This window comes from Pteropus medius, unplaced genomic scaffold, assembly GCF_902729225.1.
Source record: "Pteropus medius unplaced genomic scaffold, Ma_sr-lr_union100, whole genome shotgun sequence".
In the NCBI taxonomy this organism is placed as follows: domain Eukaryota; kingdom Metazoa; phylum Chordata; class Mammalia; order Chiroptera; family Pteropodidae; genus Pteropus; species Pteropus medius.
Genome location: NW_024341756.1, coordinates 1,080,559 through 1,107,714, shown reverse-complemented (window position 1 = coordinate 1,107,714; position 27,156 = coordinate 1,080,559). Strand labels below are relative to the sequence as shown.

The following is a 27,156-nucleotide window of genomic DNA, read 5'->3' as shown; positions in this document are numbered from 1 at the left end:
TGTCTTTGGAGCTGAAATGTGTCCCCTGGAGGAAGCATATGTTTTTTTTTTGTTTTTTCTTTTTTGATCCATTCTGCAACTCTGTGCCTTTTTATTGGTGAGTTCAGTCCATTTACATTTATGGTGATTATTGAAATATGAGGTCTTCTTATAGCCATTTTATCTTTTGTATTCTGGTAGCTTGGTATTTCCATCGCTTCCTTGTCCTTGTGTCTGTTTTCTTTATTTTGATTGGTTTGTGGTTATTCCCTCTGGTCCTTCTTGTTTTATGTTATATACTTCTGTTCTGAATCTTTGACGTGTAGTTATCATTTCAGATATGTAGAGCATATTATACACACACGCACATGTGCGCGCGCGCACACACACACACACACACACACACAGAGCCGTCCATTTTCCTCTGCATTTGCCTTATCTCTATTCCCCTTTGCGAGTTTGGATCTTTGAATCCTCTTCTTTTCGGTCATTGTTGTCTCAATTTTTTCTAGGTATGCTGAACATTCATTACTATCTTGCTATAGCAATTCTCTTTTTATTGTTTAAGCTTATAATGCCCTGTTCTTAGTAAGGGTTGCAACTCCTCTGCTTCTATCAGCCTGCTGGTCACCTTACTTGTAATTATGTATTTTTTTGTCATTTTGTTTTAGGCGAACTGACCCCTTTCAGTATTTTCTGTAATGAAGGCCTCATAGTGGAGAATTCCTTCAATTTTAATATTTCTGGAAAGGTCTTTATTTCTCCTTCATATCTAAAAGAGAGCTTAGCTGGATACATTATTCTTGGCTGGTAGTTCCTTTCATTTAAGAGTTCGAATATTTGATTCCACTCCCTTCTTGCTTATAAGGTTTGTGTTGAGAAGTCCAATGATAATCTAATGGGTTTTCTTTTATAGGTTACCGTCGTCTTTTCCCTGGCTGTCCTGAGAATTCTCTCTTTGTCATGGGTTTTAATGCAGTTTGGTTTGGCGAAGGCCTATTTGGGTTGAGATAATTGGGTCTTCTGTTGACTTCTTGAATTCCAAGTCCAGCTCATTCTTTAGATTTGGGAAATTCTTGTCAACTATTTGTCTGAAAATGCTTTCTAATCCCTCCTCCTTTCCCTCCCCTTTGAGAATGCCCATTATTCTTATGTTTCCTCTCCTGATGGTATCAACTAGTTCTTGTATTTCTCCATTATTTTTCATTCTTCAGTTTCTCTCTTCTTCTGATTTATTTCTAGATTTCTGTCTTCAATGTTACTGATAATTTGGCCGACTCTATTTCCTAAGCTTGCTATTTCATTTTTCAATTCTTGCAGTGTGTTCTTTATCTCCAGAAGTTCTATTTCTGTTCTTTTTGAGGGTTTCAGTGTCCTTGCTAAAGAACTCATTCTGCTCATCTAGTTGTTTTTTCAATTAATGGAATTGTTGATAGGAATTATTTTGGATCTCACTGAGTTTTTTCAGAAGTACCATCCTGAATTCTCTGTCATTTAAGTTGCATATTTCTGGAAATTTTTCTCTTTTTTCTGAGCTGCTTTGTTACCTTAGTTGTTCATGGTGTTTAATGGACTGTTTCTCCGCCTAGGTATTAATAGAAGTGTATTCAGCTTTTTTTCCAGAAGGAAGATTTATTATAATAATGTTCTCTCTAGCCTGTTGCAACGAAGGCATTTTTCTTTTGGTTTCCAGTAGGTGCCATTTAAGCCTCTTGGATCCCTGCTTTATATAAAGTTTTAATAATGCCTTTTCTTTTTTTATAGATATTTGATCACATTTGCTACCTTCAGTCTCAGTTCCTATTAGTGTTCGTGACAGTTTCGGTAGCGTTTGCTCAGATTTCCCTGAGACTCCACGGTGTTCGGTTTTGGAGGGTATGGTGAGAGGGCCCCTCTGGGTTAAGGGATATGGGCTGTGGCTCAGCCTTTGTTTTGCAACATCAGCTAGTAAAAATCAACTGTTGTTTTTCTGTGGTCCCGTCCCGCTTCTCTGCTTTCTGTCCTGATCACTGGGCACTGTTGTTGGCTGTGTGGGGCTCACAGCTGTCCCAAGCAGGGATGTTCAGGGAACTCGCTATACCTTCTACCCTCCCCCTCCTCCTACAGGGAGCTCCAGCTGTGGAGGCAGCTTCTTTTTTTCTCCCAGTCCACCGCCTGACACCTGGGGTTCTGACCTGTGGTACCTCTTATGTGCATATCCCATGCTTAGATGTGTTGGTGTGCAGTTTGGGTTTTTTTGTTGCGTTTTAGATGTTCAGCTTATTACTTTTTCAAGGTGTGAAATCTGGGGACATTTCTCACACTGCTACTTTTCTGATGTCACTTCAAGATTTTTTTAAAAAAACTCATTTGTTTTGAGCAGTTTGATTATGTGTTCTTTGGTGTTCTTTTCTAAATGTTTCTTTTGTTTAGGTTTCATTGAGCTTGGAAGTGTAGGTTTTAGTTTTTTAAGTGTGGAAAGTTTTAGGCCATCATTCTTCAAATATGTTTTTGTTTTCCCCACTCCCCCCCATTGTTTATATATTAGTCTGCTTGAAGTCATCACACATCCCACTGATGTTTTCATTTTGGGGGAATACATTTTGGAGATGTGAACTTGATTGCCTTCAAGTTTAGTAATCTTTACTTCTGCCATGTCTAATCCGCTGTTCATCCCATCCAGTGTATTCTTCATCTCAGATGTAGTTTTGTTTTTTGTTTTTTTTTTTTTTTTTTTCAATTGGTATCTTTTATTTATCTATCATTTTTAAGGCAAATAGCAAATCTACTTTTTAGGAATGAAAGCTTGCTATTACTGAGGATTATCTTCAGCATTTACTACAACTCCAAAAACAGGAATGTTCCATACAACAGCAGCACTTTGCTTTTTACGTTGATTACTCTTAATGTAGCCATACTTATTTGCCTATGCCTGGTATAAAGTGTAATTACTACCTGGGACATCTCATAACTGATAAAGCTGGAGAGTGAAGCTGTTTACATAACTACTAGTTGTATCTCTTTTAAGACTCTCCGAGAGCAAATTAACTACTATATGATGCAATTTAATGAAAGGAAAAAAAAAGAAGAAGAAGAAACATCCTTCATGGTCTTTCATTCATTTCATCAATTAGAACACACAAGGCAGCATCTTTCTCTATAATCTGATCTCTTTGATGACCTGAATTTTCTCTTCGTTGTTCATTCTGTCCAGTGCAATTGTTGCTATCATCGGCATCCATTGGTTCAGTTTTTACTCTCATCCCTGCTTCTGAATGGGGCAAATCATCAGGCAAAGAAGCCAAGCAATTTTGAATCATTTCAGTGACTTATTCCAGATGCTTTTGAAACCTCTCATCTGTTTCAAGGCATTCACGTTTCTGCACCTCCATCATGACACTCACGGTCTCTCTTGCTTGGTGGGGTCCGTATTCATTTATGAGATGATGGACATGTACAAAAAGTAGCTTACTTAAGGTCTTCTAGCTTTTCTTCTCATTTTATACTCCCAGGGCTCCTTATCAAGATATCTAAGGTCTAAGAAATTAATAAGGATAGACATTGAGTTTTCTCAGTTCTTTCTTGTGATCAAACTGCATAAGATGAAGCCATTCAATGCCTTGACTTTCTAAAGAGCAAATGATAAGATCATCACATTGGAACTGGTTTCCAAACATTATAACAGTCTTTTATTGGAGATGGAGACTTGGGAGCTAGGCCTCCCTGAATATTTTCATCTGTATACTTCTTGATGTACTGCATTGAAGTGGGTGTAAGGGTACTCACTTGCTGTGGTTCACCTATTGTGGAAGATCAAGAACGTCAGCCCTGAGTTTACTCTGGTAGTCAGATATAGTTTTTTTTTGTAGAAGTTTGACTTGGGCATTTATACTTTTATGCTTGTACTTAACTTTTTGAACACAGAGAATATAGTTATAGACTTGTGTTTATGTCCTTTTCTGCTAATTCTAACATCTGTATCAGTTCTGGATCAGTTTCAATTCATTGATTATTCTCATTATATAGATAATGCTTTCTTGTCTGCGTGCTTGGTAATCTTTTACTGGATGTGAGACACTGTGATTTTTTACATTTTTGGATGCTGGATGTTTTGTATTCCTATAAATACTTTTGAGCTTTATTCTCAATTATAGTTGTTACTTGAAGACGGTTTGATCCTTTTTGGTTTTTGTTGTCTTTTTAGGATTTATTAGGTAGGTCCAGAGCAGTACTCAGTCTAGGATTAATTATTCCTCACTACTGAAGCAGGAACTTCCTGAGTACTCAACCTGATGGGCCATGAATTATGAAAATTTTCAGTCTGCCTCCTTGGAACAGGCCCTCAGTGAGCGCTGGGCACTTTTCCCTCCAATGCTTTTGGATAGTTTTTTCCATGAACCTGGGTAATTTCCTCATATACATTCTGCTGAATGCTCAAGAGGGTCCCTCTGCAGATCTTTGGGTTTTCCTCTCCCTGTAGTCCTCTCTTTTCTGTTACTCTGTTCTATGAAATCTAGCTGCCTTGGTCTCCCGAGACACTCAAATCTATGTCTTAAACTGTGGGAGTCTGCCAGGCTCTGCCTCGGTTTTTTGTCCCTGCAACACAGTCCAAAAATTTCTCGAAGCAGAAAGCCAAGGCAGTTGTAGGGCTCATCTCAGTTTCCTGTTTCTTCTTTGTTGCCTGAGGTCCACTGTCTTGGAAACATTTTTTCCATATATTTTGTTAATTTTTTAGATTGTTTCAGGTGGGAAGGTTAATCTGGTTTCCACTACTCATTCCATCTTTCCTAAGAATGGAAGTCCTCCATATTATTTTTTAATTTTTTTACTTAAATCTTTTTAAATTTCTAATTTTGACTGGAGGGCAGAGTGGTGAGTAAATTTTTTTTTTTTTCGTTTTACAACACTCTATGGTCCATTTTGTTATACAGTATTTATATATTTATTTCCTTTAATCTTCATTTCTTGTTTCCAGTCTCTGAACTCATTGCAATAATTTTAATTTGTATTATGTGTATTCTTTTATTTACATTTGAACTTGTAAAATGACTTGTTTTTTTTGAGCATTTATTCGCAATGCACATAGCTAGTATTCTGCTGTTGAATTTGTTCATTTGTCCTCCAGCAGAATGTTTTCATGTCATGTTGTTTTGTATAGTTACTCCATTAAATTGCTTCTTTCTGCTTGTTCATCTAACATTATAATATCCCTCCACACATTTCACTTGAAAGCAGGATTGCTAGGTCATAGTTTATGCATTTGCATATCCTGCCTATTCCCATTTAGTATATCCCATGTGGAAATTATTTGTAGTCTTAATTCTAGAATTTTATGTTATCTTAAAAAAACTGCATTAATATAGACTTAGCAATATTTTGTACTTTTCTGCCTATCACTGTTGTTTATTTATATCATGTTTTCTTTTTAGAATCAATTTTTTATTTTGATAGATTTCATCCTCTAATAATTCTTAAAAGTAGTATTTATGGATTGAGATAAATCTGCATTTAGGCCTTCCTTGATTACTTTTTAAAAAAAATTTTCTTTTCTAATGGTGAATTTTAGGATCAAAATTCCATTCCCTTTGTAGGTAGAAGCCATTGTTCTTTTGTATTCTTACCAACATTATTGCTCGATTCTGGTTCTTTTCTAGAGCTGGCCAAAAATTGGATTCTCTACCTGTGATTTAAAAAATTCTGTTATAAAAATTCTTAATCATTTTAAAGGATTTAACATCTGTATTTATGAAGGATATCGGTCTATTTTGTTGTAAGGATAAGTTTGTTTTAAGGATAAGGCAGGTGGTTGCTTATAACCACAAGACATTAAGAGCAATTATTTTATTGGTTCTGTTAATTATAACAGTTATTAAAGCCATAGGCACTGGGTTAAAAATGAGATTTGAACGTCAGGTGAAATTCAGCTTTTATTATTAGTCATACAATGTGTAAATAGCCTTGGAATCAGAGAGACTTGGGATTAAATTTCAGCTCTAAAACTACCTGATATTTGTAAGGCCCTTTATATAATTTTATTTGCCCTTACCTTTCTCATATATAAAATGGGAAAATGTTTATTACATATTTTTATTATATATATATTAAATTTAAAATTATGTAGTTTTTGCTTTGTTTTCAGCCACAAAAAGTTGTACCCAAGCTAGTTTGACACCTGCCCTGTCAAATGTCCCTGATGCTTGGCCATGAAGAAAATGGAGGTTTGGTGGCCCAGCCTTGGTGCTGTTTGCTGAGATGTACAGAATATCTAACATGGAAGTTGGGTATTAGGTGTTTATTTAATCTTTTATTAAACTCTAATCAGAAGATTATATCAAATGGCTTTGGAAAAAGACAGAAATCATGGGACAGAGATTTAAATCCCACAGAACTGAAGCAGATGGGTGTTGAAGCACAGTGACAATATAGTATTAGTCAAGACAGCTCAAGTTGCTACAGCTAGTTTTATAGGAAGACTCCACTGATTTCAGTCTAACCTTATATAGGGAACCCAGGAACAATGAACAGCTGTTATTACAGAAGTGGAAGCTATGTAACCATTTTGTACCTTGAACTTGTGAAATCAGTATTAAAAAAAAAATCCTTTTCAGTATTATGTAATACCTCAGAATGCCTCTTGCATTTCAGCTTATTTCAATTTATATTGAAGTAGCATACCTCAGAAATTACATATGTATATTGAAGTAATTTCAGTTATGTGAAATATAATTTTTGTACTATGTTGCTCTTAACACATTCAACAGCTATGCTTTTGAAAAATTCAAGGCGTTGGAGCCATAAATTTTAAAAATTTTGATTTTTCAAATTCAAATCTTTTTTTAAAATTTATAATCCTTTAAGATAAGTTGGTTTTATAACATTAAATTTGAAAATTTAAACATTATACTAATACTGTTGAATTTTGGTTTTTGTGATTATATGAAATCGTGAAGCCTTAATTTAAAGCTTTTTTTACTGTTAGTTCATTTCATGTGTTTTGCTAAGTACACATTTAACTAAAATTTTTGTTACCAAATTAAAATAAATTATTTTTCACAGACTCACAGGACTCATGATACAGTCACACTTGTGGTTAAGGTTTATTACAGCATAAGGATGCACAACAGAATCAACAAAGGGAAGAAAGGGTGGGATAAAGTCCAGAGGAAGCCAGACTTAGGCTTCCTAGAGTCCTCTCAGTGGAATCACACAGGATGCGCTTAATTCCTCCCAGCAACACATTGTAATAACTTGTATGAAGTGTTATCTACTAGAGAAGCTCACTGAGCCTGCAAGTTCAGGGTCTTTCTCAGGAGTCAGTCATGGAGGCACATAGTACCTGTGTCACTGAAATTCTAGACGCCAGAAAGGAAAACAGGTGTACAGCACACACCATGTTGTTTGTTAGTTTAGACACAGTGAGCCACTTTTATCAGGTAGGGGAAGTTTTATATGAGTATAGGCAGCTCGCCAGGCAAGTTCTCAGATGCTAGCCAAGGGCCAGCCTTGCAAGCAGGCCTTTCTAAAGATAGCAGCCTTGCTATGTTAACTCATTTTGGCATGAAATATAAATGGCATAACATACCAATTAAACGACAGAGATTGTCAGAATGGATTTTAAAGAAATGACTCAGTGTCTATATATATATGACTCCCTATAAATATAGGGAATTTTAAAGATAAAGGGTTGGAAAAGATATAACATACAGTCAGTAAACACAAGAAATCTGAAGTGACTGTATTGATATCAAAGTAGACTTCTGAACAATGAAAATTGCCAGAGATAAAGAATAATAGTATTTAATGAAAAAAAAGAACTTAATAGCCGAAACTATTGAAAAAGAATAAAGTTGGAGGAAACACATTACCCAATTAAAAGACTTACTATAAAGCTATAGGAATCAAGATAACTTGGTATTAGTGAAGGGATGGATAGGTTAGTGGAACAGAATAAAGAGTCCAGAAATTGACACAAATATGGCCAATTGATTTTTGACAAAGTTTTAGCAGTTCAAGGGAAAAAGGATAGTTTTTAACAAATAAGTGAATGACTGGATAGCCATATGCAAATAAAATGAACCCCAACTGAAACTTCGTACATTATATGTTAACTCGGTATGGATCACTGATCCAAATCTAAGATTATAAAATGATTTATTGGTTAAACCTCTTAGGACCTTAGTGGCGTGCATCTCTTGTCCTGGAATTGGATGCAGCTATAGACTGCCCAGTGCTCAGATGCCCCACCCTGCTCTTTTACCCCTTAACAAGTTCTACACTTGATGTTAGCCAAAAGGCTGAGAAGCAATTTAACAAGTTCTATTTCGTATCTCTCCAAACCACTTTTGGTTTGTCCTTATAAATGTCATGCTTTTCTCAGTAAAGTTATACCTTGATACTTATATATTTATTGCAATATGAAGAAAATTTCATTATATCTTATCTAATTACTGAACAGGAAATTTTTAGATGATTTGCTTGAACAATTCAAATGTTCTGCTAGAATTTCAGTAATTTTTTTCCTTAATTTGATCTTCAGTTTGTTTTTAAAACTTGATCTCTTTTTAATAGGTATTACATTTTTGATTTTTGAATTATTGCATTGATAAGAATTTTAGCCAATATTAGTAATAATAACAGTAATACTAAGTACCCTTGTTTACCAAATTTAATGTGGCAGAGTTCTTTTAGTGTTTTATCATTAGGTAAAATGTTATATGGGGGCTATCTAAAACTCTTTAGTTCTATTACAAGATTATATTATCTCCCTGTTCCTTTCCTAAAATCATGTTCAGAGTCTCATAGCATACCATCTATATTCACAAAACTTTTCTTTTGGTTATTAATAAAATCAGGGGAAGTAATCTCTTTTAATTACTCCTGAGGCTTTCTACTTCCTGACATGATCCTTGATCCATGGTAATGATGGTGACTACTTGTATTAATTTCCTAGGGCTGCTGTACCAGTTGCAACAAACCTGATGGCTTAAAAAAGAAATTTATTATCACAGGTTTAGAGGCCAAGAAATCTGATATCAAGGTGTTGGCAGAGTTGGCTCCTTGTGGAGGTTTTGAGATGAAGTCCATTCCAGTCTTCTTTCCTTGCTTCTTGTGGGTGCTAGCAATCCTTGGGTATTCCTTGGCTTGTGGCTGCCTTCCAGTCTCTGTCAGTGTCTTTACATAGCCTTTTCAAACTCTGTATCTCTGTATGTCTTCTTTTCTGTCTTTTGTAAGGACACTCATCCTTATAAGATTTAGGTCCACCCTAATCCAGGATAATCTCATTTTGAGGTCTTTACTTTATACCTGCAAAGACTCTTATTCTAGATAAAAGTTCATTGTCACAGGTTCTGGGGTTAAGACTTAGGCATATTGTTTTTTGGAGGCCACATTCAACCCACTATAGCACTCAACCCACTATACCACTATACCTCTTTTGGTCAGGAATGATGCCTGGCTCTGGAGATAGGAAGGTGAATAAAAGTGATGCCTTTAATCACATAGTCTGATACAAGAAAAGATACCCTCACATACTTATAATGAGATATATTAAATACAATGATGAGATAAATATAAATCTTATGGAAACACAAATTAGGATGTTCACAGAGGTATTCTTTGAAGAGTTAATGTCTGTCTAATACTGCCCTGTCCAATATGAAGCCACATGTGGCTGTTGAGCACTTGAAATGTGGCTAGTGTGACTAAGGAACTAAATTTTCCCTTTTAATTGTAATGTAAATTTAAATAAAGATAATTGATTCAGGTTTTGTAAGACTTTTAAATGTGCCTGAAATAACTTGGTATGCAAATAGTAAATTTTATGAATCTAAATGTAGATCAAATGTTTCTGATGAAAATTTAAAATCTGAATTGATGTTCTTAATTGCAAAATACACAGCAGATATTGAAGATTGAGTACAATAAAAAGCTTTGGTGTCTGCATTTCTTCATCTGCTAAATGTGATTGACAGTACATTCACTGTGATAATCCTACAAGCAACCTAATGGAGGAGCATTGTCAATTTCAAATTTTACATTATTTTATTATTAGAGCATTTACAAAGTCTACTAATTAATGGTAAGGTAGAAGACAAGTATTAGAGGAGTTCCTGCATCACAAACTAATAACTACACTGGTTTTCTGAGAAGCAGGGCAGCGATATGGTAAGCATGAGGGACCACAGGGCACTGCAGGATCTGCTCCTCAACCCTGCTACTTCTGATTCCTTTCTCCTACCTCACTTTCTTCCAGCCCCACTGACCTGCTTGCTATGATCTCCCAGATATAGACATGCTTCACTCCCTTACTTTCTTCAGATATCTACTCAAATATGACTTTTTCACAGTGGCTTTCCTCCAAGTCCTACATAAAATGCCCACCACTCTCACCACCCCCATCAATCTCCATCCCTTTAGTCTGCTTTATTTGCTTCACTACATGCATGAATATGTATGCAATAGTCATTGTTTATTTTCTTCCCATTAAAACATAAGATTTATGATAACAGGAACAGTTTTGTCTTGTTTATTGCTTCTTTCCCAGAAGCTGTAATTTATGGATTTAAATGAGTCATTCTAATCACTTTGAATTCATGACCACCAACCAGTTTGTTCAGCAATGATACCATATGTCTGTTTAGTTACTCTTCTGTTATCTCAGACAATTATTTTATACTTACTTCATATGTTAACTATTTCAATATTCAGTATGTTCTCTCTCTTGTCAGCAAGAAGGCCATCCTTACTGGTTTGAAAGTCTTAGTCTACTCCTGTTATCTAGGTCTAATGATTAGTAGCACTCATTTTCATTCTCAAAAGTGTTCATGTTAAATTATAATAATCCTACTTGGAGACATTATGATTTATAAGATATTTGATCTTTATCCACAGTTCTTGGCTTGCAGCTCCCAAAACCCTTGGAATTTCCTAAGAGTTCGGAGTGATCAAGGTATCTTTTACTGTGTTAATGAAAGTGACTTTGGACCCCACCCAAGGGTTACTGGGAGATCAACCGTGTGTTTGGAACTTTCAGTCTTCCCCACATTCCAATTCCTCCCACCTCCAGGTAGGAAAGAGGGACTGGTGATTGAGTGATTGCTATTGGCCAGTGATTTGATCAATCATGCTTATGTAATGAAGCCTTCATAAAACCCCAAAAGGACAGGGTTTAGAGAGCTTCCAAGTTGGTGAACACAGAGGTGCTATGAGAGGGGTGTGCCTAGAGAGGACATAGAAGCACGTGCCCTTTCCACTTTTGAATTTTTCCCATAATAATGACAATTCCATATGCTCAATTACTCAGGCCCAAAACATCCAGTTATTATTTGACTCCTCTCTTTCATACCTCTCATGCAGTCATAAAATCCTATCAGCTGTATCCTTAAAATACATCAGATTTGACCACTTCTCCCTCTCTCCACTAACATGATTTCAGCCACCACCATCATTTTGTATATGACTTATTGCAGTAGCCTGCCTCCTGCTTCTGATCTTGATCTACATATTCAGGCATCTAGATAGTGTTTGTAATATATAGATCATCAATAGAGGCAGATTATAGATGATTAGCGACCATTGCCTCCCATTTTACATATTTGCTTAAATATATACTAGAGGACCTTAGAGTCTCAGGTAATAGAGAACATGGGCTTCTGTACTACATCAGGCAGTTTTGTTTATGTTTACCAGCTAAAATATGTGGTCCCCACAAGAATGTGGCCTCCCATCCTAGGACTGAGAGAGTTAATTTCCCCCTCTTTCCACAGGCCTTTTACAGTGGTGTCATGTTGATACTCCCTCACCCCTTTCAAATTCAAAAGCAGAGCTCCCTGATTTGATTCATCACTAAGTATGCAACCCTCACACTGGGAGAGGAACAAGAATTAGCAAAACTCACCAAATCTGGGACTTGAACTTATATAAAATAAACTCAACTAGAAAAATGTGTCTGAACCATTTTTTAAATTATAAAGAGCAGGAGCAGAAGACAAGGTAAGAGAGTCAAAAAATGGAAAAAAAATGCAGAAAAACATCTAGAAAAGAAAAATATGGATGAGTACAAAAACCTCACACATGGGGCCCTAATTGCGTTCTACAGAAGATACTGTTACTGTCATCTCCATTCTGGGTGATTTGTCATCACAGTGATCCCTCCCTCTGGTATTCACTGTTTACTTGGGTGATCCTATCCAATAACAAAGCTTTAAATAACATCTGGTATTCACATCCTTGTGTAGACCCCTCCCACATTGTGTCAGCGTCACCTATTCCATCAAGTAAGATGTGGCAGCAGTGGTCACATGTCATTTCTGAGGAAGGTTATAAAGGACACTGGCTTCTGCCTCTCTTGGATTGCTTGCTCTGTTGGAAGCCAGTTGCCATGCTGAGAGGCCCGCATGACTTCTGTTAATAGCCATGTGAGTGAGCCATCTTGAAGTGGATCCTCCAGCCCTGGCCAAACCTTCAGGTGACTGCAGCCCAGCTGAGAGTTGAAGTGCTGCTTTGAGAGACTGTGAGCCAGAATCACCCAGATAAGCTGCTCTTTACTCTCAGAAATGGTGTGAAATAATAAATACTTGTCGTTTTATTAAATCACTGGGTTGTAGACTATTATGTAGCAATAGATAACTAATAAACTGCCTGCAAAATTTGCGACTCTATAACAATTTCCTAAGAACTGAAGTTGTAAGGAACACCTGGTCTCACTATTTTCACATGTGCAGAAGCAGTGTGCTGTACACTCTCTGAAATTCTGGACATCAACATATTAAGTAGACCATCTGATAGACAACTTAATGGTGACTTAGGCTAAAACCCCAGAAAACTTGTATTACTTCTTTTGGGACATCTTTATCCTTTATGTCACTTCTCTTATCAATGTTGATGAATTCCCCTTCAACAAGTTCCTTTGGCTACAAATATAAGGCCTCTTCAGTGGTGGCACTTTCACACATGCAGGGCTGGTATTTCTTCTGTAACAACATATATGTTCAATTAAAATTTTACTTCCAGTGTGACTACTTTTTCCTTTGCTGCAAATTTCATCTTCATTGGACAATTCCTTCTTAATAATAAACTTTTTGTAAAGTGTAACATGGGTTTGTGTAATAGTCTGACTCCATATTTGATGTTTGACGACAGCTTTCAAGCTACAGTTTTCCTTCTTCTGCCCCACATCTGGGCAAGCTGATATGAAAGCCCAGTTGCTTCCTTTTTTGGCTCTGAAAGGAAGTACAAGCCACACAAGGCCTGGCATGTGCATTGGAACCCACACTTCAGCCCCACCCCTTAACAAAAACCATAAGCCAGTCTTCTCTGCTTTCTCAAGCCATTTTTGGACCTGCTTGGGAGCCAACCCTGTACACTCCAGAAAGCCTCATTATGTGAGCAATAAACCTTTTCATACCCTCTTTATGCATGTGGAGTGTCATCAGTTTTGACATCCAAAATTTTGGATGGGAAGTCCATCTCATTTCTTAAAGTAATGTCAAAGATAAACAGCTGGAAATAAAGCAGTGAAAACATTTTATTCAGTAACTACTGACAGTAGGAGAAGTCGACTAGCTTTGTGCAGAGGTGACTTTTTAAAAATTATTTTTAAAATTTTCATTTACACTCGACATAATATTTAGTTGCTCCTTCTGTATATCTTTAGTTATAGGACTTCTGTTGAGCTAGACTTCAGGCGATTATCAATGATACTTCTGTATTTTAGTAGTAATTTTGATGTGGTTGTGAGAGGAGGCAAGCACAGAGATAACCTACTCTGCCACCTTGAACAGAACTTGAGGTAATGTTCTTTAAAAGGAGAATGGTGGTGGTTGTGGTGGTGGGGAGGGGTGTGGGGGTGAGGGGGGACAAGCAGGGGCCTAAATAGAGAAGTAACAAATTACTAAGAGTTGGTCAGTGTAAATACACTGTAAAGGCCAGCTGTGTCTGCAATTATCAAGTTAGGATTCTATCCTGGGAGACAGGCCCTGTCCTTTCTGATAATTATATTTTAAAGGAATGCCTTTCAGGTCTTTGTGAGACACTTCTGAGTTGTGGAAGGTACATATACATCTCAAAGGGAGAGAGGAAGGATTCGTAATTTTAAGTCCTTTTTAATAAATGCTCTAAGAAAGGGAGGTTGGGACCTATCATCTGGTGCTGGCTGGAACTAACATTAAATTCTGGCATCCTTGAGTTTTCTCAGGCAGGCAGGCGTGTGTGTGTGTGTGTGTGCGCGCGCGTGTGTGTGTGTGTTTTGGCAGTGTTGCGGATTTTGGCCTGTGAACCGGGAAGAACCAAGTGGCACTCAGCGAACTAAGAATCAAAGGAGGTTTATTTATGCCGGTGGGCTCAGAGTCACTCTCCAGAGTCTGAGCCCCGAACAAAGGCAGACAGGAAGGTTTATATATTGATTACTTTCGTATACTTGCGGTCTTTTGTTTTGTGTGCACGGGAAAGGTAGTGTTCCAGGGAGACGAGGTTGTTAAAATTCCTCCAGGACAGGGTGGCCATCTTAGGTTTCTTGACATTTCCCATATCATTCCCCGCTTTTGATGCTCGTCTAAATTCTTTATAGGGCATCACCTTTTTGATTACCTTCCTGATCTCCCTCTTGGTCTCCCTGGACCAAGGACCAATAATTTTATTGCGTAAGGATCTTTGCTGTAGTCTTTCTCTCCACCGTAGCTTCTATAAGGGAGGTAATTGTCCGAACAAGAGGCAACAGGCAAGGCAGAAGTAGGCAGGTAACAAGGAGTACTACTATAATTAAGGTCTTAAAGCCTCCAAAGTGGAGAACCAACCACTGAAGGTTATTAGGGTCCCATCCATGCCATGTTTGTATGGGCACATGTGCCAGTCTTGTCATCTGTTTGACAAAATCTTCAACGGCCCAGCCCTGGTTATCTATTTGCACATAACAGTTGGTGTGATTTAATTTCCCAAATACACCTCCTTCTGCTGCTAATAATCTAGTGCCAACCTATTCTAGTAGATGGCATTTCTCATCTGAGTTTCTTGATGTGCCATGAGGGTTAGGGCTCTCCTAATTTTATTAGTAACTGCCTGCAGTTGGATAATTCAATTTAACATGTAAATGGGGATGCGGTATCCCCAAGATCTCTTTTGCCCAAGTGGCAGGCCTATAGTATTAGTTATGTGTTCTGGGGACCATTCATTATCCTTCCAGTCCCCTATTTGGATTTCTCTTTTTACCTGCTGTAATAGGGACAGGACTTTGCTATGTTGCCCAGGCCAAGAGTGCAGTGATTATTCATAGGCGTGATCCTACTCCTACTGATCAGCACAGGAGTTTTGACCTGCTCTGTTTCCGACCCGGGCTGGTTCACCCCTCCTTAGGCAACCTGGTGGTCCCCCACTCCAAGGAGGTCACCATATTGGCACTGAACTTAGTGCAGGCACCCAGTTGGCATAGCACACTACAGCCCAGAACTCTAGGGCTCAAGTGATTTTCCTGCCTCAGCCTCCTGAGTAGCTGGGACTACAGGTGCGTGCCACCGTGCCAGCAAGGGCATTGGGACCGGGTGACCAAGCAATTTCCCTGTTATCAGAGGTAGGAGGAAGGCTTTATTATGCCAATTATACAGCTTCCTTCCCAATTTTTGGGGAGGGGATTATAGGCCTTGTTTCTGCAAATCTAGTAAAGCCTATGTGTGGTCACCCAGTTTCGGGCCTTGCCTGGGTAGGAATTAATTCAGTAGCTTCCCGATCTTTTCCCAGGTTTGACTATTCACAGTTCCTTCCTCCGGGAACCAGAGACAAGTTTCCTATAGGAGATCTAAAATTGCTGAATCTAGTGAGTGTGCACACCATATTCCCTAGCCCTAATATATACTTTAAGCTCTGTACACAAACATTGCAGTCCTTTGACCCTTGTTGTCTTATGTTTTACTCCTGGTTATGACTCTCTGTTCCTTAAATTTATTTAACACGCGTGCTTTCTTGAATTCTACCAGGCTGTGATCTGTATTTTCTTCCTCCTACTCTTTTGAGTATGCTTTTCCTGAGGGAGTCTAATCCTCTTACCTCATTTACATGGTTTCCCATACTCAAGTCTCTGTTCAGGGGCCACTTGCCGCGTTCAGCAAGTGGTAAATCTTGCCACGTCCAGTGCGGCACTGGAAATTATATCTGAAAAGCACTGCCATTCACGGTAGCTATAGAAAACTGAGGTAGTGGACACTTCTCGACCTCTTTTGGTAACATGGATACATAGTTCACACTTCTTTGCACCAATTTCCTCCCTAAAGCCCAATTATAAGGAGTCCCAGGATGAAATTCCTCAAGCTTCTGCTGAGTGTAGACTGACCAGCTTCCAGGGGTGGCCAGAGCAGGGCCGACGATCTCAGGGGGATTTTCTGCTGCCTCTGGAACACGATCCAGAGTGGCTGATCAAGAAAACGTTCTGTAGTCTAAGTTTCCTGGTTCTCTGGAGACGCTGTTTTCTTTACCCACTCTGTGGCAGATTCACAGAGTAATACCTGTAACTTTAATGGCAGTGAGAGTTGCTAATATAACAATGTGAGAGCCTGTTTAGTTTGGCTAGAATGGCTCCTTTTTCTAATCTTTAACCTATTACTTCTCCTGACTAAATGGGGTGGACCTAATTCCCTAGAAGCATGGGGGCTCTTTCTAAAGTTTAATTTCTCTTTTAAATGAGAATTATATTACAATAGTTAGGAAAATAAGCCAATTATGATCTAAGTCTTCCGACTATGACTCTAAATTTATTACAAATCCCTGGGTATAAACCTTTATCAAAAAGTTAATTCAGCCAGCCAGATCCTAACACAGAACTTACTAAATTTCTTTCTCTACTGACTGAATACCCTTAAATCTTTATTTTTCCTAAATTTCTGCTAACATAGTTGCAGTTACATCCTTTCCCCCTTTTGCACTGTGGGGAGTCTCCCAAAAAGGATTTTGTAAGGGGAGAAGCCTAAAGTCCTTGGGGTGCATGATGGATTATAGCAAACCCCTTCTGAGACAGGATGACCTCAGTGTCTTTGCAGGCAGACCTAGAAACCCCTTAACTAATTTTCCTGCCTAACTCCTTTCTAAGAGCCATGACCCCCCTTATTACTATGGATGTTGCAGGACAGGAGATCTCTTCTTCCGTATCTGCTTCCTACTGAGAAGGGTCATAGTCCCTGCCTACTGGGGTTTCATGGAGCCCTTTCCCTTTCTGCCTCAGTCAGGGTGGGGTCTTGGGTTTCCTGCTGAGATGCAGCCTTAGTCCCTAGACAAAGAAAAAGATTCAAACTGATTATTTAAATCATATATCTATTAATTTGCCTATTAAGCGAGTAAAGGAAAACAGACTTGGTTAATATATTGCTTAAAGAGTAAAAAGACCTGTGGCCTAAAGTCCCCTCCCATTCAGACTTTAGGGGCCCTGCCTGTCTTAACACCATTTCTGCTTAACAATGGGCTGATGACCCTTATCAATAGCCAGAGGATCTGAGTTTCGGGCAATTATCAGGATTTGAGGGAGAGGGCCTTTTTCTATAAAGAAAGGAGGGAAGAAAACTTAACTAGGTTTACTAAAAAGACTAACTCTGCAAGAGATGTCCCATTTCATTTCCTCTCTCTTTTGATGGGTCTCATATCTGAGACTAGCTTAAGATGAAGTTGATTGCTTTGTTGCTGTAAGAAAATTCTTCCTTTGGCTTTGGTTTTAACATACGAATAAATAGTTCTTCCATTAATAAGAAACTATCTAGTGAGTAATTTGCATAACTTACGGAAGTAGTGGTGCTGTTGTTTGATGTCATATTATTTGAGGTAAATTGGAGCCCTTTCTGTTTGCCTCGAGGGCTGACTTTTAACAGATTGCTGGGAGGTAGTTGGCCTGCTAGTAGGAAACCCTGACAGAGGTGGGTTGTCTATGAATGTTTTAGCCCTAGGTTCCCTACAAACGTGCACTGTGTGGTGGGCAAGGGGGCTTCCCTTTTTAGGCTGTGTCCTACTTTCTCAGACAAGGCACTTTCTGCACAGGACTCTGGTCCTGATGTGTGGCAGAGAACTTCATTGCTAATCCTGGTCTCACAATGGGAAAGGAAATTTACATTAGGCTGACTGTTTATTTCTGTCACTGGGCAGTTAGCATTGGAGAGAGAGACCTATGGGAAGGGTCAGGACAGAGTAGGCAGCTCTAGTATCTAGTAAAAATTCAGTATTTTTCTTTTTGTCACTTCGAGGGTGACCTAAGGTTCTACTGTTGTGATCCTGGCAGATTTTTTCTAGGACTAGAGCTTGCAAGTGCTTGGGCCTCAATTGTTGGAGGAGAGAGCAACCCTTTCATGAGAGGCTTGCTATGTGGGGTGAAGGCTTATGAGGTCCACCCCTCCCTGGCTTCCCAGGGCTGGATGGACACTTGCCCTTCTAGTGCCCTTCCTTTTGCAGTCTGCATATTGTTTATGTTATGTCTCAGTCCCAACAATGCCACTCATAGCCAACCAAGATCGAGGCCCTCCAGGTCTGCAAGGTTTTTACTGCCTAAGGTCACCTCGAGATGGTCCCTGTATTATGGCAGCTAAAATTAGCACCCTTTTATACTTTGCTTCCTTCTCTGCCCAGTCCCAGTTATTGAACACCTTAAAGACCTCTGGCACCAAGGCAGTCTGCAGGGTTTAAATGTACTTACAGTTTTGAGATGGACTCATGGTTTTCACACAGCAGTCCCTGATAATAAGTTATTCTGGCATTGGTCAGCTGCTTATGTTCTTGACTATTCATTAATGGAATTACAGTATAGGGAACCCTTACATTTAAACCTAGTACTCGGAAGTGACAGAATTCAGCTGCCCCTCAAAACTTACTCTTTTTTGATGTTTGGCCGTGGCTATGGTGTTGAGTGTCCACTATACAAATCATTGATTGCCCCCTCCCTACTTCTATTGCGACTGTTCCTAGTCTGATTGTCCTTCGGACCAGTCTTCTTTGACAACTGGCTCAGGTTGATGTCTTAAATTCTCCAGCCCTTTTGCACTTACAGTTTCCCTGCGACGAGGGCACTCGTTCTTCCAATGGCCGATCTCTCTACAGAAGGCACATTGGTTATGGTGTAATTTCCTTGTGGTTTCTTTCTGCCTGGTGGGAGCAGCCGTCTGTTGCATTAGACCTGGGTTCCCTAATGCAGCTGTCAACAGGGACACCTTCTGCTTTTCCTGTTCGTCAGTTACCTCCTGGTGTATCTCTGCTGTTTTTGACACATTTGTTGACTTCCTAGACCCAGCCTTTACCTCTAATTTGGACTTTTCACGATGTTTTCCCTGTAGTGGGGATCTCACAAGCTTTCTAACAAAAGGGACAAGGATCATTCTAACCTGGCCGTCTTGTTTCCAGGCACTCCACTACTGTTCTTCGGGCTTTTCTATTAGCAAGTCGAACTTGAATGAGATGTCAGGCCAGGGCTCTGGGGCGGTAGGGGGCGGCAAAGGCACTGATGGTAGAGGCCTGTCTGGCAATTGATAGTAAAGCGGCTTCGCGGGGACTGACGGAGCTATGGGATGTACAGCAGTCATTAGATAGAATCTTCCTTAGGGCCCCTGGGTGAATTATTTTTGTTGGTGCCTCCTTGTCCTTTCACCTAGCCAGATGGGTTACAAGTGCCTGATTCTGTCCCTGCCTATTTGTGCTGAACTGGACCCAAGGGAGCACTATAGTAGCGGTCTGCTGCCATATGTCTATGTACGGAACTTGGCCTAGATATCCTGGGGTCCTGTCACTACCCGATACACTGCTCTCACTGTGGGGAGGTCTCAGGTCCCTTCTGAGGGCCAACCTACCCCTAAAGCAGGCCATTCAAGCTCACAAAGAATACGAAGTTTTTCCAAGGTCAGCGTCACCCTATACTCCTCAGAGAAACCCTCCTTAAAATTTTACAACATACAATCTCAGACAGTTGGCTTAGTGGAACTCCCCCCATATTTGCAGGGAGCTTCCTTTGAGAAGTAGGCATAAGGGCTAGTGTTAATATATTCTCTAAAGTCTTAGAAATCTAGTTAAAGCAATGCAAAACACTAAAATTATTTTGAAGAAATACAGAATCCTAGTTTTCTTCCTAGAAAACCTTTTCAAAACATTTGCATCAGACCAATAATCTAAAGAACATTAGAAACAATTCCAGTTTTTTTATTGTTTGTTTGTTTGTTTTGCATCGGCTTGCTCTGGGCATTTAAATTTCCAACCTTGTTTCACTTTATTACATAAAATTACCTTTCAGATTTTCTTCACAAACCTTATCCTATACTTTCCCTTCACAAAATTTCTTCTCAGGATTTCCCTTCACAGACCTTCTACTACTTCCGCAAACCTTCTTTCACACTTTCTTTATTCCTTCAGTTTGCCTCTTTTTACCGGTTCAGTAATAACCACCTCCTAGGCAAATACCTTTCTTGAAATTCTTTGACGTATTCTCAAGGACCGTTGCCTTATTCTGACCTGACCCCATGTTTCCCACTGTGTTGGTACCACAAAAACAGACAAAGGGTGGGGTGTCCCTTTTCAGAGACCACTCAGATGCCTGCCTGGCCACATCTCTCTCAAGACTTTCAGCGTGTGCTGGCTAAGGTGTACCCGTATAAACCCCGGGCCTGGTCATTCCCTGGAGGGATGAATCACCTTTATGCCTTATGATGTCACTACAGAACTGCAGGTTGGGGCCCTCTCAGACCCCATAGTTTTTCACTGTGGGGCCACAGATTGGAAACTCAGAGACAGGTCTCTGAGATCCACACAGATGCACACATGCTCTCAGAGATTAAAACATTCCCTCCCTGGTGGTCCCTGCCTGAGGGGCCTTGCCCCTGGGAGGTGATCAGTCTCTCCTTCCACCCTTAGGGTGGGCCTGTCTACCGTGGGCCTCGGCCTTACCGTGGGCCTCGGCCTTACCGTGTCCGATGTGGATCTGCTGAATCTCCTTGTTCTCGCTGCTCAGAGTCGGGAGTGGGGCCAGCCTAGTGCAGCTGGGCCTAAGACCGCTCAACTGGGGCGGGGTGCACCTTCTAGTTCCTCAGTTGCCTTGGCCGACCAGCGTCTCAGCGTTGTGCCCAAACCCGTGGCTTCAAGGGGCCAGCGCGGTTGGGTTTCCCGGTCAGGGAACCAAAATGATGCGGATTTTGGCCTGTGGACCTGGAAAAACCAAGCGGCACTCAGTGAACTAAGAATTAAAGGAGGTTTATTTATGCTGGCGGCCTCAGAGGAGTCACTCTCCAGAGTTTGAGCCCAGAACAAAGGCAGACAGGTAGATTTATACATTGATTACTTCCGCATACTTGGTGGTCTTTTGTTTTGTGGGTGGGGGATGAGGGGTAGAAGGTAGTGTTCCAGGGAGATGAGGTTGTTAAAATTCCTCCGGGACAGGGTGGCCATCTTAGATTTCTTAAATTTCCCATATCAGCAGTAATGGGGAGAGACATCACTCTAGGGACACAACCTTATGCAGCTATGGAGGTCTGAATGGACTCTACCCAGATTCTACAATTCTTAGTAACCACAATGGTTTATCACTGGGAGACAAAGAGCCCACACAACTACAACTGTTGCCGCTCTTCGTGAATTGAATAACAGATTTGCAGTGACCATTCACCGACAAACTTTGAAAGAAGTGATGTGACCGGTCACTGATTATGATGTGTATCCATTATTAACGTAGTGATTTGTAGACCGAAGAGCTAGCAGAGAAGTTTGCCCTTCATGTAATTATGGTTAATATACACTGGTAACTGAAGTTTGAATTGTGTTATTAGGGAACTGGTGTTATTTAACTAAATCATGATGACTGAAATTCATGCGTATCTAAACAATGCAAAGGATTGCCTGTTGTGTTATAGTGCTGCTACATTTTATGAGAATGTAAATTGTGCAAATTTGAAATAATGTGAATAAATTTTTGAAAGTTGTATGTAATGCATAAAGTTTCAAATACTGCAATTCTCTTAATATTTAAAAATATTTTTGAGAATCACAGAATTTCAGAACTCTTAACAGCAAATTGATGGCAGAGTTTATTGCTATACATAGTCCCCTTTAACTAGCACACAAAATTTAACTGTATTACATGTCAATCTCCTATAAATGTTATTTCTGTGCTTTCAAAATTGTGAATGATCTGCTGACTTGTGCTGTTATTTTAATACTCAGTGTTGTTGAAATAGAAAAAATTTAAAACAACTAACAAATATTTAGAAGTGTTAATGCTTGTGCTGTAAAACATGCCTGAAAATTGATAACTCTGGAATAGAATTTTGATTTTTTAATAAAATTTGATTTTGATGCACTGTGCGGTAGTATTGGTAGAGAATACTCTGGAATGCTCAGAAAATGCGAAACAAAATTAAAACAAAAATTTTCTACCTATTTGTAGATTTATGCTCTCTGAGAATATACTCTCTATACTTATTCTAATGGGAAAATCAGTACTTGATTATTTAGGGAGTGAATTTTCCCATGTCTTCATTTATTTATTCCTCATATCACTTTTATGTAATATAATATGTGGGTTTTGTTGAATCCTAGTTTAAAAAAACACAGCTTCACAAAACTTAACAAAAACCTCTGTAATAAACATTCTTGGGACAATTGGGGAAATTTGAATATGGACTTGATATTAGATGCTTTTTATGGAATTACTGTGAAAATTTTTATAAGTGTGATAATGGTATTGCGATTATGTAGTAGTATGTCCTTAATCTTAGAAGAAACGTAATGACATATTTAGGGCTGATGTGTCATCATAAATAAATATACATCTAGATAAAGCAAATATGGCAAAATATTAACAGCTGTTGATTTTGTAATCTCAGAACCTGCTCAAACTGGTCCCATTCTGTTTCTAACAAGACCTGGACCAAAGTTGAAATCTTGGATATAATACTTGTGAGTAACACTGTAAACCTTTAACTGTTCCCCACCAGGAAACTAAGGAACTGAGACATGACCGGAACTTGAATGCTGGAACCCTTTCAGAAGCTAAGGGTCCATTGTTCAGGAAGATATGCTGCTGTAACCCCTTTAATCCTGCCTGAACTCTGGATCCGGAAGACGGATTTGAACCTTGCCTTCTGTCACTTTGTTGGTCCACCTCACAGCCTTTTTCTTTCCTCAAAAGCCATTGCCATAGTATCAGCTTCTATGCATATAGGGCAGGGAGCCCTTGCTTGGTAATGTCAACCGATGATTGTTGGTGCCAATTCAATGCCAAAAGGAATCCCCAATTTGGGGTGCGTTGAAGAAAGAAACTTTATTTGGTGCAAACAGCAGAATTGTGATACAACACAGCTGTGAAAACAGCTCAGTAATGAAGCAGTACAGTTGTGCCACAAAAACAGCATGTATGCAAGGTAGCCCTACCCCACTCCCTGTGCTCCAATCTTGTCTGCCCTGCTATGGCAAGACTTCTTCAGTATTTCAGCTCCAGCCAGAGAAACTCAGTCTTCCTTCTCTGGTGAAAAGGAAAACTGTGCTCTACAAGCCACCTGGGGAGTTGACATATAGATAGGAGTCCCTGCCTCTGGTCCCTAATTGGTATGTTCTCATGCAAATGAGGACTCTAAATCCTTGCAGTTTGGTCCAAAAGGTACTGTCCTGAATAAGGATAAAGCTGTCGGAGCTATGCTTGGATGGGGAAAGCCTTAGTATTAGTGGTTGAAATATAATTCCAGGAACTCCTTTATAGGGACTGGTTCAGCTAGCAGGAATGCAGTGCAGGCAGGCAGTTCAGTGCAGTTCAGAGTGGGAGACAGGCTGCTTAGTGCAGGCTTCTCCCTGAAATGTGGCTTGCGGGGAGAGATTCTGCTTTTAAATTTGATCCCATTTATCTACCAGGAGCCTTTCTCTATAGCAATATTCTTTCTCAGGATCCATAGGAACAACTAGAGGTATGTCTGCTCATTGAAGTCTTTCAAATTTTGTATTTGAAGTTTTCAATATGAAAGAACTGGGAAATACATTGACCAAGTTAATCTTTACATTGTTTACAGAAAACATGCTCTAATAGCTATGCCCTTTATAATCCCATTTTTGTAAAACCTTTTGTCTGAAGGTTTAGCACAGTCACCTAAGATATGAGGCTATGTTATAGTAGTTTTCTTTGAGTTTGTATTTTTATCTACAATATTTTGTATATTGTAATTCTGAGAAGATGGCGTCACATTTTATCTTCATGACTACTACTGCCACCACTACGAGCACTAAGCTTCTGTGCTTTTTTGGGAGAAACCCTGCTGTCATGGGCCTTGTTTTCTTTTTAAATATTTGCACTGTGGGTCTCCTCTCCGGTCTTTCACCCGCGTTAGGGTCTGGGATCGAGAAAGAGCCTCACACCCACTCGGGGCTCCAATCAGTGCCCCTCCGTCTCTACTGCTCCGCTTCAGAATGGCGAGGCTCCTGCGTGGTGCCCCGTAGGAAACCACTATCGGTGCACTGTAGTCACCGATCCGGAGCTGGGGACAGGCTCTCTGGCGCATGCGTCGCCCTGCACGCGGTCCTGGTCCGGGCGCCACCGCAGCTGGAGCGCGGTTGGGGTGCGGCAAGAGCGGAAAGCAAGCGGAGCCTACAAGAGAGCGGGGCGGGGCTTCGCAGCCTAGCTCTACCGAGCAGCCACAGCGGATCGCTAGGGTCTTTGCGCGCTTACCGGCGTCTACGGGTCTTCAGAAAGGCCGCAGTAGTGTTGGCGGCTCCATTTATTGGGCTGCAGAACAGTCAGCGAGTGCTGCGGGGAGTCCTTGCCTTACTGGTAACAGATTAGGAAATGGAGACGCAGAGAGGCCAGTGACTGTCTCAAGACTACCCGTTCCGCGAGAGAAGGCTCTAGGAGACACATCTACATCTTTCCCTAAAGAATGATTCTGCCTAGAGCCAAAGGACATTGCTGTCAAGTATAACGTGGACTCCGTTTTATTACTGGGTGCTTGTATTTCTGGGATTCTTGTTATCTCTTCAGGGTTCTTGGGTCACACTTCATAATGGTTAGTTCTGAATCTGGTCTGAACTGTTCAGCCTGTGTGTCCTCAGTGGTCCTGAACTGAGTTATGTTAAGGACCAGCCGGAGTTTCTGGGGCATAGGAAGTTCCAAGATTTGGGGCCCTCATGTAGGTTCCAACCAAAAAGATTTGTCCCCTCGGTTTAGGTCCTGGTTCCTGGGCACAGGCGGATCTTTTGAGGTAAAGAGGACTCCCATCTGGAAGATGGACCATCTGAATGGAGACCTCCCACCAGTGCTTCAGAGCAGAAGAGGACCAAGGCCAAGAAAAAGCAGATCCTAGATTTGCATGGCATCTAGCAATATGTGATCCTTGTGCTCGGCAAGCCGTCCTTCAAACTAAGACAACCTGAGGTTGAGCCAAGTTTCAGGAGAGGTGAGCTGAGGCTAAGGCAAGAGGCAAGTTTGCTCAATAAATGACACTTTTTTTTTTTTGGAGGATTTAAGAGAGCACAGACTTGGGAAAGAAATACCACCTACCAATAAGAGAATCTTATCTCAGACCTCCCTAACAGCCTTTGACTTCTTTTAAATTCCCCACCCATTCCAGATCATGGTGTGAGGGCCATCTTACCACATGCAGTATTGAAAGACATGAGTGCTTCTTCCATAATGACTTCACAGACTTAGAAGATAATACAGGTAAAAGCTTCCTGGATCACTTATTTCTGCCTAGCATGAGAAATGAAAACTACTGAGCCTGAGAAGGTGAATGTCTGAGTCATCCCATTTATTAGTGTGCCCTGGGCAATAGTTAGATTTCCAGACATGGTAAGTCAAAACCAGTTTCTATCAAAAGACTGGGAAAAGTAGTTAAGGACCAAAGGATGTTCTTCTACAGTAGGACATTTTATCCAGCTAGTGGGTAGACCTTTGTAGGCAGGAGTATCCAAGAGGTTCAAGGGAAATCAAATCTCTTATGATCCATTCTTTCTTTCTTCAACCCAGCTCTATCTTTGTAGTTCTCTACCTGTTTCCTAGAGAGGCAGAAAATGAACATCACAAGTGAGTTGTTTACTATTTTCCCTACTTGTTTAGAGTGTCTTGTATGAGGCTTAAGAGTCAATAGGTTAGAATGGAAATAGAGGAATAGATGAAAATCAGCTTCAAGGAAAAATATACAGGAGCACATTAATATTGGGACAAAGTGGTATGCAGAAACATGCGAGTTCTATGCTATTATTTTTGCTATTCTATGCTATTATCAACCAAATTTGTTTGATTTTTCTAATGCTCAGCAAAAATGCAAATGTTCTCTGTTACATGATTTGCATTGGCCCTTAAAGAAATCATCATGTTAATTCCTAACGAGACATTGAAAGTTCTAAAACGTGTTCCTTTTCTGGTCTTATAGGTAACAATAAATAATCTTTCAGTGACTACTGGAAATCAGTGCAGCCTGCTCCTTGTAATCACTCCTTAGGAGAAGCAGGACACTTTGTGCCAAAGGAGAACTTAATACAGGTTTCTAGGGGCCAAAACACTGTGGTCCATGATCCTTTTTGATCCAGACATACATTCTGGGATATCTGCAAGAAATAATGGATTATATAATCTTCAGATAATCTCCTTTAACATTATAGATTGTACAGCAAATAGATTAAAGATGTATTTTCTGGCTAATATTTCTCCATTTCCCTTTCACATTTCAAATCTCATCACTTGCTAAATCTGTTAGGGACACCAATGACCTTACTATGGCAAATTTTATGGATACTTCAATATTTGCCTTACCTGAGCATTCTGTCCAGTTGAAGCTCATGGTTAGTCTCTCCTAGATTCTTGGTTGGTTTCTGGTCTTTTCCTTCCTCTGTGGATATTTCTTTAAAAAAAATTAAAAACACTGTTTTTCACTTAGAGTTGACATTCAATATTATATTAGTTACAGGTGTAACTAATATTATATTGGTTAGACATTTGCATAGTGGTTAGATATTTGTATAACTTATGAAGTGATTCCCCTGATATGTCTAGTACTCACTTGGCACCATACATAGTTATTATAATATTATTGACTATATTCCTCACGATGTACTTTACATCCCCATGACTATTGTGAAACTGCTAATTTGTACTTCTAATCCCTTCACCTTTTTCACCCATCCCCCCACCCCAACCTCCTCCCTTCTGGCAACTATCAGTTTGTTGTCTGAATCTATGAGTTTGTTTCTGTTTTATTTGTTTACTTTGTTTTCTAGATTCCA

At 39.7% G+C, this 27,156-nt stretch overlaps 1 pseudogene; it reads right to left on the bottom strand.

Moving 5' to 3' along the window:
• Positions 1-3,062: 3,062 nt before the first annotated feature.
• Positions 3,063-26,714, bottom strand: LOC120594872 (mediator of RNA polymerase II transcription subunit 7-like; annotated as a pseudogene).
• Between the last annotated feature and the right edge of the window lie 442 nt (positions 26,715-27,156).